At 41.7% G+C, this 14,963-nt stretch overlaps 1 long non-coding RNA gene across 2 annotated transcripts; it reads left to right on the top strand.

Moving 5' to 3' along the window:
• The first annotated feature begins 4,095 nt into the window (after nt 1-4,095).
• On the top strand, nt 4,096-14,722 carry LOC111252113 (uncharacterized). 2 transcript variants are annotated; one of them, XR_015318474.1, is made up of 3 exons: nt 4,096-11,207; nt 11,643-12,101; nt 12,377-14,722. It is a non-coding gene; the product is annotated as an uncharacterized LOC111252113 (long non-coding RNA). The 2 variants fall into 2 exon arrangements; XR_002674113.2 differs by having other exon boundaries at nt 4,097-11,207; nt 13,276-14,722.
• Nucleotides 14,723-14,963: the final 241 nt, after the last annotated feature.

The following is a 14,963-nucleotide window of genomic DNA, read 5'->3' as shown; positions in this document are numbered from 1 at the left end:
ATGGGAAAATTTCAACCAAACTCTGGGTACACATTTTGGCATTTATTACGCCAAGTACAAGAGAACTTTGTGAGTGCGTTACAAAAGCTTGTAGACATGTAGAGCTTCGTATTTGATAGTCCGCGTATGTGCAACTTAAAGAGTGAGGTCCATCGCTATCGGTATTTGAGTACGAATGCTTGCGCCTGTTGACAGAGAATGATTTTCAACTTCCTGATTGCATTTGTCGCAAACATATCGATAAACGTATTCCCTGCATGTGGTAGGAAACTGTTGGTGTCGAAATGGGATTGACTACCTACCTAGCAAAGTCCGTGAGCGTAACTTGAAGTACGGTTCTGGGTCTTGAATCCAGCTGGTCTGGACGGGCGATGATATCACCGGTAATGAGCAGAGAAGAGATAGAATGACAGGCCAGCGCTTTCAGTCTCCACTAGTTTTAGTTCTTTGTTGCGTATGTTGATTCCGAATTACTAAGCCGAATATAGGTTAGGACTTAGTAGCTATCCACGTAAGGCGAAAGTGCTATTTCTACTAAGCATGGCGTGAACTTGGCTGGCTTATGAATGCAGAAAACAAAGATGCCTCTAATAGAACGGCCTAGTTCCTTGCTCTTCATTGCAGGGCAATGCACAGAGTATAAATGAAGTTAATCAAAAGGGCTAGTTTCCCCAGCTTTTGTTAACACGAGGATGTCTACGCTGTGCAGGATTTCTGGGGAGAAGAGCGCCGTAGTTGCAGCCCTCTCAAAGTCCGGTCTCGCTTCAGGCTCCGTGTTGGTCTTGACGAGCAGCCGTGGTGATTCAAGATTCTGCGTAGTGAAGCCGACCCTTGAATCATGAATGCTGCCGAAACCTGCTTCACGAGTTGCTCGGCTGTTAAGGCAGGTGGGGATTGGGAGGAGAGTGGGGTTGGCCGTCCAACTGTTCGCTTTGGTGCTGCCTTTCCCGATGGCAGTGCTTTTACGGTAGTGTCACTTGGCGGTGGTCACTGTTTCAAGCTGACTCGGCCACTGGAACGTTTGACTCTGGAAGCCACGTTAAGCCGGCTTGTCTTGCAATGCCGTTTGTGTGAAGCTATTCTAGCGCTAGCCCCTTACGTCTGCAAAAGGCTTTATCCTCCCGGCAATGGTGTAGGCAATTTTCCCAGCGACTTTATATTTGTAGCTGTATCATCCATTCCCGAGGACCGGACACTCTGATATGAAGGGCGGGGAGGCCGCGAATTTTCCATTTGCTTGACTTGTCTTTTTCGAAATAATAGCATTACCGCAGTCCTGGTCGAAGAGTGGAACGGTCGAGGAGTACCTGTACTTCTGATTAGGGTCGTAAGGTAATTAACATCTCTGAAAGTTCGTTATCGTGCTGATATATTTGTCCTTTTCAAATTACATGCATTTATAATGACCGGGCTGTAAAAGCATCGCTGCTTCACACTCGACATTGTCAGTATTCACTTTCAGCTCCTTGTAAATAGTCACTGACATTCTGATTCTCACTGATTCTCGGGAAAAATTAGCTTCCTGCTGATTCTTTCCAAGAAAATGCGGAGTTGCATAATGCTGTCGCCCACCAGTAGGGCCGTCTTTCGTTGGATCGGGTCTTTCGAGAGTCTCTCGTAGATGTCTCATTTTTCATCAGCTACTGTCATCGGCATTACATGCTGATTGACTCTTCAACGCACACATACATGTCTAACCATTTTAGAACCGTCCTGTTGACCAGTCTGCTGTTGGGCACTGAATATACACTATAACAACATTTGCTTGCTGGGTCGATTGTCGGATCGGCCTAATCGCTGGTCGTGCAGGCGACATATGTTAATCTGTTACATTTCCAAGGATATACATAAATCTGTGTAAACTCAACGTTTACACTAGCTAGTCAGGATTCTTTCGGATGCACTGATTGTGATGGGGAATGGAGCTGCTTTTGAATGATGCTGGATATTCCGGCGAAAAGGTACCGGGCGTCGCCTGTTCGGTTTGAATCCAACGAAACAATTGTAAAGCTGGCTTGCTTTTGTTGTTGATCTTGTTAATGCTGCACCTAAGCTGACGTGATTCCCACCATCCCGTCGTATGAAATATATATGTTATGGTTCGAACGTGTGTCCGTGGGTGGATTGAACTTAATCAATAGGACGTAAGTCATAACATTGCCGCTCTTTCTTCTAGTCCACAGAATAAATATGTAAGTACTTTCATAGAGCTACTAAGCGCCTCCTCGTGAGGAGGGCCGTTCCCTTATTTATTATCCCCCGTTCCCCAATGCCAGATATTCTCGGCAGCTCCAGATGCAGGCGGCTTGAATTGGTATTTACCACGCTCGAAGAGGCTCACTGAAACATCCTAAAAGATGCACATACATCGAGGAGCATACGAATACACGACCACAGTGATCAGCGGTCAACTGATAACTCAATGTTAATTTATATCAACTTAGAGGTAAACTTAGATCTTAAACGAGCTCCATTTGTCTGTTGGAACGCACGCAGACAGGTGAAAAGACCATACTGATTGATCGCCGGTAGAATGAGCTGTTGGCGATAAACTACATTTTGCTTTGTGGTTATGCTAAACACTATTCATTCAACTTATGGTCAATACTTTAGACACAAGGCATCGCCGACCGCAGCTAGTTCAGTTAACGAAGTGGGTTATATATATACCTCAACTAAGGTCTAAACTTATGGCTCTGTGTTAATACATTCTTAACTTAGCCTATAAATTCTGTTGTATTTTTTTCTGCCAATATCATTTTGAATGCTTGCCTACTGGATCTAGTATCGAGTGGTTGTCCTTAATAGAAGGCTACGACGGCATATATTAATGAAGTAACTAAATTAAGATGACGGCACCACTTCTAAATATATATGTTCTCGTAAAAAAAAATGATGTACACTATTAGATTTACGTCAACTTCTACTGTTTAATCAAACGTAAAATTTAATTTGAATTAAGGACTATTCTAGAAATAAGCAAAACGATTTTTATCTATCATGCACAACAACGTCCGTCATACCATCTTGGACGTATATTGCTCATGAATATACAACGTGTTTTTCAGACGTCTTCGTTACCTGCAAAGACCTCCCGTATGGACCCTGCTTGCCGCAAGCCTGCTATACTGCTCTATCCTAACTGGACCTGTGTAGGTAGCCGGAATTTGCTCGTAATAGAATAAAAGAAAGCACCGGCATTCCTGATGGGCTGTCACGTAATGTAACTGGTGCAGCATAAGGCCGGCTCGGAACGCAGGTTCTTTGACGGCAATGGAATAAGCAATAGCTACTACCTTGTTCAGATTGATTTAGCCATTGCCAAGTCAGTGCAAGAGGAGGTAAATCAGCAAACTTCCATTGCAATAACTTTTTAATCGCTCTATATTAGCTGGCCACTTCCTGTGAAGGTTCTCGAAAGGGTGTTACATTTTAAAAGGCAAATTACGCCAAGAACGTCGTTTCGATGTGTTAAGGACTGACAGAATAGCTAACCCGAAATGATCTAAACGATGCATAGAAAAGTTAATAAGGAGCCGTTCATAGGCCTGGAATAATTGAAAGTACGGAAAATGCTGTTCTGCGCTAATCATACGCGGTATGAAAAGCTGCAAATCTGTGGATGTACCACTTGTTCTTTCAAGAATATGGTCTCAAGTAGGAGAATTGGGTTTGTTGCTTATTCATTAGAAGTAAGTTAACAGCAAACCCGTGAGTAACTTCGGCGGGGTTAGTAGTGTCTACAAAAATGTGGTAATAAAGATCTGAGGCAATGGCTTACCACGCTATCCAGCGTTAGCATGTGCTTTTTTATTCATAAGATAGCAGCTCAATAATGTTGCTTAACTGTTCTTCAGATTACAGTTTCCCATTTGTCGTAACACGTAAGAAATAAAAGTCCCTTCTATGAGCCGTCTTGGTCCCAGTGCGACGGGCTGCAAAGACGTTTGGCCTGTCGATGGCAGGCTTCAGGATCAATTTTTAGCTGGTGTTCAAAAATATTTTGCGATATGCTATCTTCTTGATTCTTGAATCCTGCACATTTTAATTATTAAATTTGATTAGTATGTAATTCATCACTCATGGAGCTCGAAACGTATTTATAAGCAGTTGCACAGGTCCTCGACTGCAGCCTACTTGGGAAGACGCTAACTCTGAAACATTTTTTGACGTCAAATGAGAAACAATTTTACGGCTAATGGCGTTATTGCACTTCAGAGCTTTCATAGTTTCTGATGTGAATATATACTTGGGTAGCAAGCTATACTAAGTCGACCAATTATTAGACGCATATAGCCACCTCTGTTTGAAGAGTAATTAGTACCGATTATGGAGTTGAGTTGACTGATAAGTCAGTTAGAAGACACGTATGACGATCAATGAACACTTTCTGTGGTCGTTGTTATGAGTTTTTCAGCATTTTGTCGCCCGGTTGAAATCAATTGTAACCTAAGTAGAGATCACAAAAGGTATATAGTGTAGATGAATTGATGTTTACATTCGCTAGCTAGCAGACGATGAAAAACGTGGACTAAACGGCCCTGAGAAAAACTTTTCAAATTGTCATGGCTTCCTAAAGCTCTGATAGCAGGTAGGCTAAAAACTTTGAAAAACTCTCTCATCGCATATATGAACGTCACCCGGGCAGCGGGGCTCGGCCTTGAAACCACTCCTTTGGCCCTGTTTGCCATATCCGGCTACTCTAAGGTCTCAAGAGAGAGCAAGCTTTTAAAATGTCGTCCTTTTCGCTGACGTTACCCTTGCATAACGGCAAAATAACCAAGTGAACAGTGAGATTTCTACTTCCATTTGCGTTTCTTTCTGAGCCTTGTGTGACTCAACCCACCATATCTTGTGATAAATTGCCTTAATTTGCTCACATACAAATGGTGCGTTATCATATTTTCGAGTGCGTTTTAAACTCTGATCTCTGCTACCAAAACAACGACATGCACCGTATGAGAAGTTAACGCAAAGGTGTGGTCCATAACAGTCTAAACCAAGCATACAAGAGTACAAGCTAATAAAATTAAACGGCTTGCTATAAAAAAAAAAAAGACGGTAAAAGGTTTCCCCTTTCCTTAGAGATATCGAAGCAGCTGCTTAAAGTTAAAGTTTTGTATCAAATGTCGAAGGAATTGGAGAATTAAAAACCCTAATAGGTCAAATGGGATATTGAATAACTACAAAGTACCGATCAAAATGGCTACAGAACGACATTTCAGATATTACGTAAATAACCATCGACGTCATCTTATTCTTTGGATGGTTAGAATATCTATGTTAGGACCGCAGTGCGTAATCGAGTTGGAGAACTTGAACTAACCTGTAACTAGGTATTTCTTAAACAGAAAAGTTAATCATCTGCGTTTAGTGATAACTAAGGTGTAGGTAGGTATCACAAATTAAGGCTATATGGAAGGCCAAAGCACGGAATCCTTAAAATGTAATAGATACCAGTATCTAGACACGTCGCTTTTTCCGATGCTCTGCTTTGTCGTACTCGTCCACTTTTGAAGTCTGCAAAATTATGAAATGAAAACTTACATAAACTATGATAAGGCAGTTCTCTTAAACGGCAAAAAACACTTTCCCAAAGTCGACCTCGGTGATAAGTACGGACAATCAATATATTTATATATAGAACTATAAAGTAATTTGCAAGTCAATCTAGCGCTCCTTTGGAAGCTTTAGATTTCTAAGTAACTATTTGTCAATGAAGGGCGAAATGCTCGTAGGAAAAATATACCGAAGTAATGTTATTAAATACGCATCACACACGTCCATTATATATCACAAATACGAACAGATCTGAGGAAATCCCGTACGCAGGCGACTTAAACTGCATCTAAAGTATGACTCGTAATTGGTGACCTAATCATATATCAAGGCACAGATTAGTTACAGCAGTTATCCTGCCAACATGTTTATAAACCACCGTTATCCAGGATGGAGCACAGATTATCACACAACAACAGCTCAGCGATGAAAATACGATCTAATGCATCTTACTGAAGAAACATTAGAAAAAGTCATTGGAAATTATTAAGGTGACGTTAGTCTATCTGTTTGCGTATGAATAGAATGTAAATTTATACAATTTTCACCAACTGAAAAGCGCGTTGCAATTACACGATGATCCAGTGCATCAAAGAAGGGGCATCGGGGTAGAGTCACGAGGCTTTTGTAGAATCGAGGCATTCCTGACTCCGCGAGATAATATTTTGTTGCAAAAGAAAGCTCCGGATCCAAGTTGAATACTAAGGGCGAGAGTATGGACACGAGCGTTGAAATTATATGAGCTAATAATTTTATTTCCGTATCTCCTTTGTGCCAATAGCTGGCCCTCTTCTTATATGGAGTACTGCCGTATTTATTTATATAATGTCCTTATATATATTTATAATTGGGACGAATGACATCATACACGAGGCAACAGAGGCTACGACAAAACTAAACAGAGTTATTATATACCTTACGACTGTGGCTTGTTCGCTACAAACATCTCCACTTCGCCATAATAGATTGCTAGTCGTTGTAATTTCGATTTTATTCTTGCGGGTAAGAAATTTCAGTAACATATCTTGCTCTGCTCCCATCTTCTATCTCTAAACAATCCTCAAAAGTTACTCTCAATAACACCATTATGTATTTTGTTAGTTAACAAATTTAATGCATTCTACTGTGAACGGTTGTGCGTCTACCCTGGGCTGGCTGGGTTAACTACACAACCAACTCAATACTTGTCAGAACCTAATGATATAGGCAGTGATCGGAGCCATCCACAGATTTTCTGTTCATTTTGCATTTGCCTTATACTTATCGTCCTACAGATTCAGTGCCTCTTCTGACCTGGCTTTTGTAGGAAGTCGCAATAGAGGAATCCATCGACTTGAAGTTGTTTGACGGATCAGAGAAGGAAAGCAGTTCAATACAAGGGTAGTCGGTGCCTTATGGGCCTGTAGTAAAATCTAACAGTTCAACGGCGCCGACTTGCCTGTTTGTGAACGTGTACTTCCATTCTATTAGGTGGGGCGGCTATACAAGCGAAGGCCCTAGGAAAGCCAGGACTTCTGCTCAAACTGCTGCGGGTTGAAAATGCTTTGACGAGCTCAGGCAGAGAGGTTGATAGGACGTGTGCTACAAATGGTCGTGTTTTACTCCTCGTTGCACAACCCTGTTGGTAGTCTATTCAGTCTATTACTTCGTACTGTCCCCCCCCCCCTTCTGCTTACTCTGCCACTCGTTTGCCCGTGCTCCATCCTTCGGCTATGAAGACAGTAGGGATTTAGTACATGGCAGCAATATCGCACGGCTACGAAGATTGCATCGGATTTATATGTTTGATATGTGCTACGATGCACTTTATTAACAGTCAGCAATATCAGACGCACCTTCCCCGCTAACAAAGATCTCGTTTCATACAACTCCATGCATGGCCTATAACAAGATCTGGATGAGATTTTTAATATGTGTAGCAAGAATACGCTGAAGTTACTCAAACGAATTAATTATCGCCGGATATAAGATTATTTTATAAGTGCGAGATATTACTAACAATCGCAATGCTTCGAGTTAGAGTATGTCACAGTATTTAGCGCGTTACCGAGTATAGCTAAGAAAAGAAGTTATACCTTTTTATGCGAATCACCAATGTGTGTATATACTGTGAAACAAAATAAAAATTAGAAATCATAGATGTTTTAGCGTCGTATAAGGGGAGCACGGACGATAGAGAATTGAGTAATGAACTGATTGAGGAGTATTGATGCACAGCAGGACTTACGGCAAACTATGTATACACATCTGTCCGTCAATGACGCCATGCCGATCGATTAGTTATATCGTGCAGGGCTTTTACCATGAGCTCTTTTCCCCAGCCTTTTCATACTGCTTCGCCCTGTCATTTAATCAAGGGTAGGTCGACGGAAGAAAGGACATTTTGAGATCATGTTGTGTTCTATCTAACCCACGGTCATTGAACCGTAGTAACGACGGCTAGCAAGAAGAGCAGTTGACGGCGATAGGGGAAAGAATACGTTTAGTGTGAGCTTAGGCCTTCACGAAGATTCTGTGGCACGGGTCATCAGCCAGCAGCCGCCCAGCTAGCCACGGCCTGAATAGTCCGACCGTTCCCTAGGTTCGGGCTCTTGTTGGCACGCAGAATTGACTCCAGTTAAACCGACGGTTCTACCCGCCTTCGGATGTCGTGCGCGGTTGCTGTATGAGTACGCACACTTGTATGTGTGTGTGACAGGATTCCGTCGCAGATTCCTCGACCCTCAATTGCTCAACGACTCCAAATTCCACGCAAGACTTTCATAGACAGCGGTTGAAGGCCACAAGGTCCACAGGGATGACTAGGACTAGCGCTGGTAGCGTCAGACGATTTCATCACAGAAGAAACAACGCAAGCCTCGCGCGAATCCGTAGCGAAACGCGAGTGCTGTGCATTTGCGGCTTACCCCATCGTAACGATGACGATGATGTTCGTTTGTTCGTCACGACAGCGATGTTGACGGAGAGCAGCAGTTAGTGAAACGGCAGCGCGTCCCCACTCCCTGACTAGAAAATCGGCTTGTGGCAGCAGCGGTAGTCGCGAAGCCGACGGAGGCTACTAGAACAGAAATGTGACGTTCCCTCGCCCCGCTGATTATGTGACGATGGTAGCTACGGACGAGGAACGACCTTCTGAGATGTTGGAGCCCGAATAATCTGAAGGTTCAAACAATCGTTTTGAGGGCCATCAACTGCGTCGTGGGTTCTGGAACAAGTGAAAAACGTTAAGGCCAAAAGAAGATGCTGGACTCAAACGATTTCAAGAAAGGAAGACCGCCATGAATCCGGTTGGTCTTCAGAAGATCCGTAAATTGCTAGAAATTTGTAGCTTTGGAGCGTACTGCTTCAAAGTTACAAAATATAAATTATGCTTCGTGTGAAGTCAAATTGCTGGCAGTACCATACAAATCTGCGTATGTCTTTGTAATCAACAAATGTAGAACGAACGAAAACACGAATTTCAATGAAAAATAAAATAATTTGTTGGTTAGGATATGATCCTCTAGATCACCTTTTTTTCATTTTATCTTCAATCAAAAAGACGACTGTAGGAAAACGACACGGTGGGCTGGCCGTTTATGCAGCTATCTTCATTGGTTACCGGTGTGGCTTTATCTTCTGTTAGTGTATGTAGCGTAGTATACATTGCACTTCTATTTGATTGTAACAATAAAGATGATGAGAAAATATGCTTAACATATTTTGTAAGCCTTTAGCAACATGTTTAGCCCCCCCTCTACCTGAGCAGGGCTTCTACTAATAGTTGCTTTCTATTTTTTGGAAAAAAATTCCTACATAAAATTGCTCCATTCTTAGCAGCAGGTATTGAAAATTGAATATCTTAAGAGAATTAAAATGACAGATAACAATTTTCCGTGGATCTAATCCGCCAACGCAGCCGTGCATGATACGTCCGCACTTATGCATAGGCTCCTACGCTAATGTATAATGTATTATCATACGCAGTATTGTACGCAGGACAAGAGGTTTACAACATGAGTAAAACGGCTGGCGTCGTCGTTGTCTCTCGGTATGGAAGAGTCCATTCCTGCAACAGCCGATGGCGTCACATAAGGATAGTAGACTAAGCCCCAGCCGCTATTCATATCGAAGCTATGGCGTGAAATGAGGCATAAGCCATTTGTCAGCAGCATGCAAGAGGTGGTTCGTTACCTGGTGGTGTCATGACGCGGCGATGATGATAGTGATGGCCCATCCCCAGTCACTTTTCGTGCGCCTACGTTTCATGTGTCTGTATCTGCGAATTCCCGTATACCCCCGTTTTTTGGAATCGACAAGTCGATACTGTAATTTGAACAGTATCTCTAGACGTTTCTCAATGCACCATGATGCTTTTGTTTTTCATCATTTCTGCGACGTAAACATGGCTGCGCCATTTGCTAACGTGCCGTCATCGATATCGTGAGAATGACGTGGAGAGCGTCGGCTTTGAATTTTTTTTTATTTGCGTCATTGCAGACATCGCTGTGAGAACATAAGGTTGGCAAGTTTCTCCTATAAAAGGCTTGGTTAAATAAGGTTTAATTTGCTAGTCACATGTTTTTGCATATGTGCTTGCTCGTAAACTTAGTGACAGGTGGCGTAGAAAGGCAACGATAGGAAGAGATGGAATCCATTATACTAAAGAAGTTGAATGGGCGCAGAAGGGAAGTAGCTGAAATAACATGTGCCATCCGCTGGAATGAGGCGTCGAGTGGCGTCAGTAGCGGCAATGTTGCAGTGGCAATTCCACATAGACTAAAGGTACGACAATAGAATGAACCAAACGTCTCGGAAGGCCGGCCTCTTACTCATCATTAAAGGGTTGTCAAATCGGGTTTTACCTCCTTGTATATCTTGCCCATTGGTACACCTAGGCTGCATTGGTTACCGTCTTCTCCAGATGTTTTCTACGGCAGCCACGTATGCATAAGCTTATTCCTATATATTTAGGTCGAATAAGTTATGGCAACATGAAATGCTTGCTTTTTTTTTGCGTTCCACTCCAAATTTTGCCATTGACTCTGTCAACATTTCTTTACGACCTTTAGGTAATGATTTGTTTCCGGACTAACCCAAGGCACAATGTAAATATCGATCTCAACTGCAAACAACACTTGAGTATGCTTCAATTTTTCGGCCACCTGCAACTGAAACAATAATTGATAAGGATTTAATGTCGGTGGACACAAATCTGATCATATCTTACAGTTACAGTTTGGAAGTTTAATTGGGTGTAGCGAGCGAGCGCACGCCCCTTAACACGACCCATTTAATGCAATAACGGGTACTGCGCAAAAAAGACATACATTAACTGAAACAAACATACAAAACTCTGAGTTGAATACGGAATGCCAATCTTTGTAGCACACTATGTAAAAGCGTACGACGTGCCAACCGTCCGAATAGGGTACATGCTGAAAGAACATTTTTAGCGTTCAAAAATGGCTTCACTGGCTTGTTGTGCCCACCTGAAGATCGCCAAAGACAGAATAAATTTATTGTGTTGGCTAAATTCAAACAACTTATATATATATATATATATAAGTTGTTTATGTATTATAAACAACGTAGAGTACACAGCTAATCATTCAGGCAGACTATTCACAAAGAGTCCAAAATTATGCGCCGCCTAACCCAATGAATTAGTAAGTGTCGCTTCAGGACTATTCGTACACCTACAACCTAGGTATGTCGTTATTTTAATTTTTTCACAAAGAGCGGCCCTAAATAGATATTGCTATATAGCAATGTCTTACAAACACCCAACCCTCTGCATCGTAGTAAGCAGAAATGAGTTCCCGTCCATTTCTGCTAAAAAAAACACTTTGTTTGATATAACTCAGAAGCTATGCAAAGCTGAGATTGTCAGTGTCAGGGAAACGAATATGTAGAAAAAAAAAAAAAGTAATCATTTTGGCAGTTTTAGTTGCAGCAGAACAATAATATTAGTAAAAATAATAATGAATCTTCAGCAGAAGTTATGCCTAACACAATTTTCGTTTTGAATTACCTAAGAGCTAAAGCAGGTCTCATTTCCATAACATGCTGGCCTCATTAATGGCTTTTGTGAAATCCTACAGGCTTTTTTCATATCTACAGCTGTTAATGCTGCTACTTTGTGGGCAGTTGATCGCCTCACATCCCCGTTCCCTGTTTCCTCTTCCTCAGCTGACGAAGCTGTTGGCGTAATTCGAGTCGCGGTTGGTTTATCTATGGGCAGTAGCCGACGTGACGTGACTTGACAGACGAAGATTAGGGCTGGGCAGACCGATGCTATCTCCTCTGCTGGCCTTGCTGCTTACCTACCCCCCGGTTCGATTGGGTACGCCGCCGCGGGCAGGCATGTCCAAAAGAAAAGAAGAAGTGTCAAAGACAAAACGTGGCACGCTGCTGCTGCTGCTATCCAAATAACCTGTTTGCTTTGAGACACGACGCCATGGCAGAATGAACAGTCGTCCCTTCTGAGCCCACCGATACATCATGAACAACAAGCACAGCCAGCTATAAGGCACAACAAAGTAACCTAACAACAGATTTGCGTAAGTGTTCTATGTATGAATAGGCGGTGGAATAAGTCAAAGGAGAAGAAGACAGCCTAATCAAGGATATAATAATTAAAGAGCTCATTTTTACTGTTCATGTTGAAGCGTTGATTGAGTTAGCCAACAACCCATCGTCAAATGTAATAATAACTTTTACCCTGTTTCGTTTGGAGAGGACTGAAATTTTCTGCCACCAACAATGCCAATAATCCTTATCTGTAGATACTGTACTGCCTATTTTCTATTTGTCTTTCTAATTACTTTGAACCAAGCTACCGATGTTCGTTTACCTGCGTGTTCGTCTACTAAACAGCATCGACAAGTAATAAGTGGTGCAAAAAATAGGTAAGGAACAACCTAGTTTTAGCTAAGATAGCGTCCAAATTGTAACAACCTTGCCTCAAAACGCATCACTCACAACGATTGTTCGTAGGAAATCTGCCTTACACTTATTTACAATTCAGATTTTCTCTCGTAGACTTGACAGATGCGAACAAACCATTTCCAGTCTTTATTTTAAATAAGCGATCCTTCAGGTAGGCCCTGCACCAGTTTGTTTTTCTAGGAAAAATGTTTCCTAAATGAAAAATAGAGAAAATTAGAACCCTGTGTATAAAGAGCGTTGTGATATTTCTGGCCAACGAGTAAGCGTGCGTATCCTTTAATAGTTGAATGCTGTTGACTCCACGCATGCCATCTATTGCAACTTAGGCCTGTCTGCTTCAACTGAAGATATTGAGCACGCGCAAAAGAGGAAAAACGATATTGTTGCACACTTTCAGCCGATTATTGGAATAACATAAAGGATATTCTATATCCTTGGACGTCTTGCCGAGCCCCTACTCCTGGCACGTCTTCACGATTCAATTTCGTATGGATTTGCTGGACCACGTTAAATTTGCAGCTATGTGTCTAAGGAATGTGTCTAATTCTAGTTAAAATTAATCAAATAACAACAATAGCAACCCGGTTGTATTTTAAAGTGTGCTTCCACATTTTTATACATTTGTCTGCCTTAGATATTCTAGATGATTCGTTTACTGACGTGTGTGCATATATCTTGCGAAGACTCTCACACTCACTAACATTCGCATGCATTTCTATACCATTTCTCATCCTTTTACCGTCCTTTCACCAACTTATACGTCAGCTGGCTTTGCTTGTCTATCAGATATCTGCGAAAGACCGACGGCTTCGACAGCGGGCAGAGCGTTGTCCATTCAGAGAGCTCTGCAGAAGAAGCCCTGCACCGCAGCATGAACTCAACTGCATAAGTGGTCGCCAAGAGGAGCAGGCGTTGGTGGGGAAATCTCTATCCTACCGTTACCTCTACCGTCAGTGTTCCGTAGGACAACTCACGCCAGAGCCGCTTCATATTCATGGCATTGGCGTTCATGGCAGTGTAGGAGGCTGCATGCCATGTTGAGGATGGCAGACTTGTGATTGGCAGGCAACGAGGGCAATTGAGTACCATAGCATAGTCTTTCGTCTATAGGAGAAAGACTCTGACTCTTCTTCCGATATGGTCTCTTGGTGATGCAGCAGGCCCACAGTAACACAGGTTCAGTCAGACTAAGTGCCTATAGGTGCATCCCGGCTTAGCCATCGTCCATCTGTATATATATGTGTGATTCGAACAGCGTCAGCCTGGTGGTATCTTGCCTTGAAAATGAATTAATATAAAGAAGGTTATCTGGCCAAAAAGGGCGCAGGGTGTGACCCCTTCCACCCCCGACCGCTAGTGAAGCTCTGGCTAATCATCAATTATCAAACCTATCCGAGTCATATATCGTTATTTATAGAAAATCCGTTTCTAGCAACGTTTGCATAGGCGATATTTACAGAAGTTGTCTATGTTACGCACGATCACTTTTTTGTACACATAGAAATTATTATACACATATATATATGCAAGAGTGCGTCATGTGTTTTTGTAATAATGACAGGCGCGTCAATGCATTATAGTTTTGTTTAAAATCTATAACCCCTACTTACCAAAAGTAAAATGTTATTTTGGGCGGATTTTTAAACTTTTAACCTAAAAATATAACAGCCGAAACTTCAGAATGAGTAGCCAGGAAGAATAGCTCTCTTTAAGAAAAAACGTTTTGTTGAGGTTAAAAGGGAATCAGTTTAGTTCTCTGTAAGGACTTTTTATTTCTACATCTTCTGCACGGTTTATAGTGTAGACATATAGGAACGTTAGGGGTAATGCTGCTACGAGACAAAGAGTTAGATGCGATGTTCATTATAGTCCGTAGAATCTATTCGCGTTTGCATCCATTGCTTTATCATGACAGTTTAGGGAAACTGACCTTGAAGCCGATGCATGATGGTACTGCATGTAGGGAGTCACATAAATTGGCTGCGAGTACTTTCTTCTTCTTCTTCTTCTTCTTCCAGAGAAGAAAAAACATTAGACAAAAGCGCTAAAGTAACGGTTATCAAGAAGAAAAAAGAAATGTAATACAGATGCATATGTTACGAAGAAGAAGGATTAGGTTGAGCAGGAATAATTTCAGATATCGAAGAATTAAAAAAACAAACTGTACCAAAAAATATATTGTGACGGTGTGGAACATGTAACAGTTATGTAAACATTACTACAAGTAATAAAAAAAAACCTATCACCAAAGAAAACATCTACTTTTCTTTCTAGGGACTCATATATACATAAATAGAGATCAATGTAACCCGCTTCAATGAGCGGTCTAGGGCTGGTTCACCTGAACTTGAACTCAATATACTGCATATGTATTATAGCAATTAAGCAAATGCGTTGCAGGCCTAGTATAATAGGAAGGCGTTAAGCTTGGTTAAAATGTATACCTTTCATTTTGATCTATATATATATATATT

The sequence above is a fragment of the Varroa destructor genome, unplaced genomic scaffold (genome assembly GCF_002443255.2).
Source record: "Varroa destructor unplaced genomic scaffold, Vdes_3.0 BEIS01000001.1, whole genome shotgun sequence".
Taxonomy (NCBI): domain Eukaryota; kingdom Metazoa; phylum Arthropoda; class Arachnida; order Mesostigmata; family Varroidae; genus Varroa; species Varroa destructor.
This window is presented reverse-complemented; position numbering and strand designations above follow the sequence as displayed.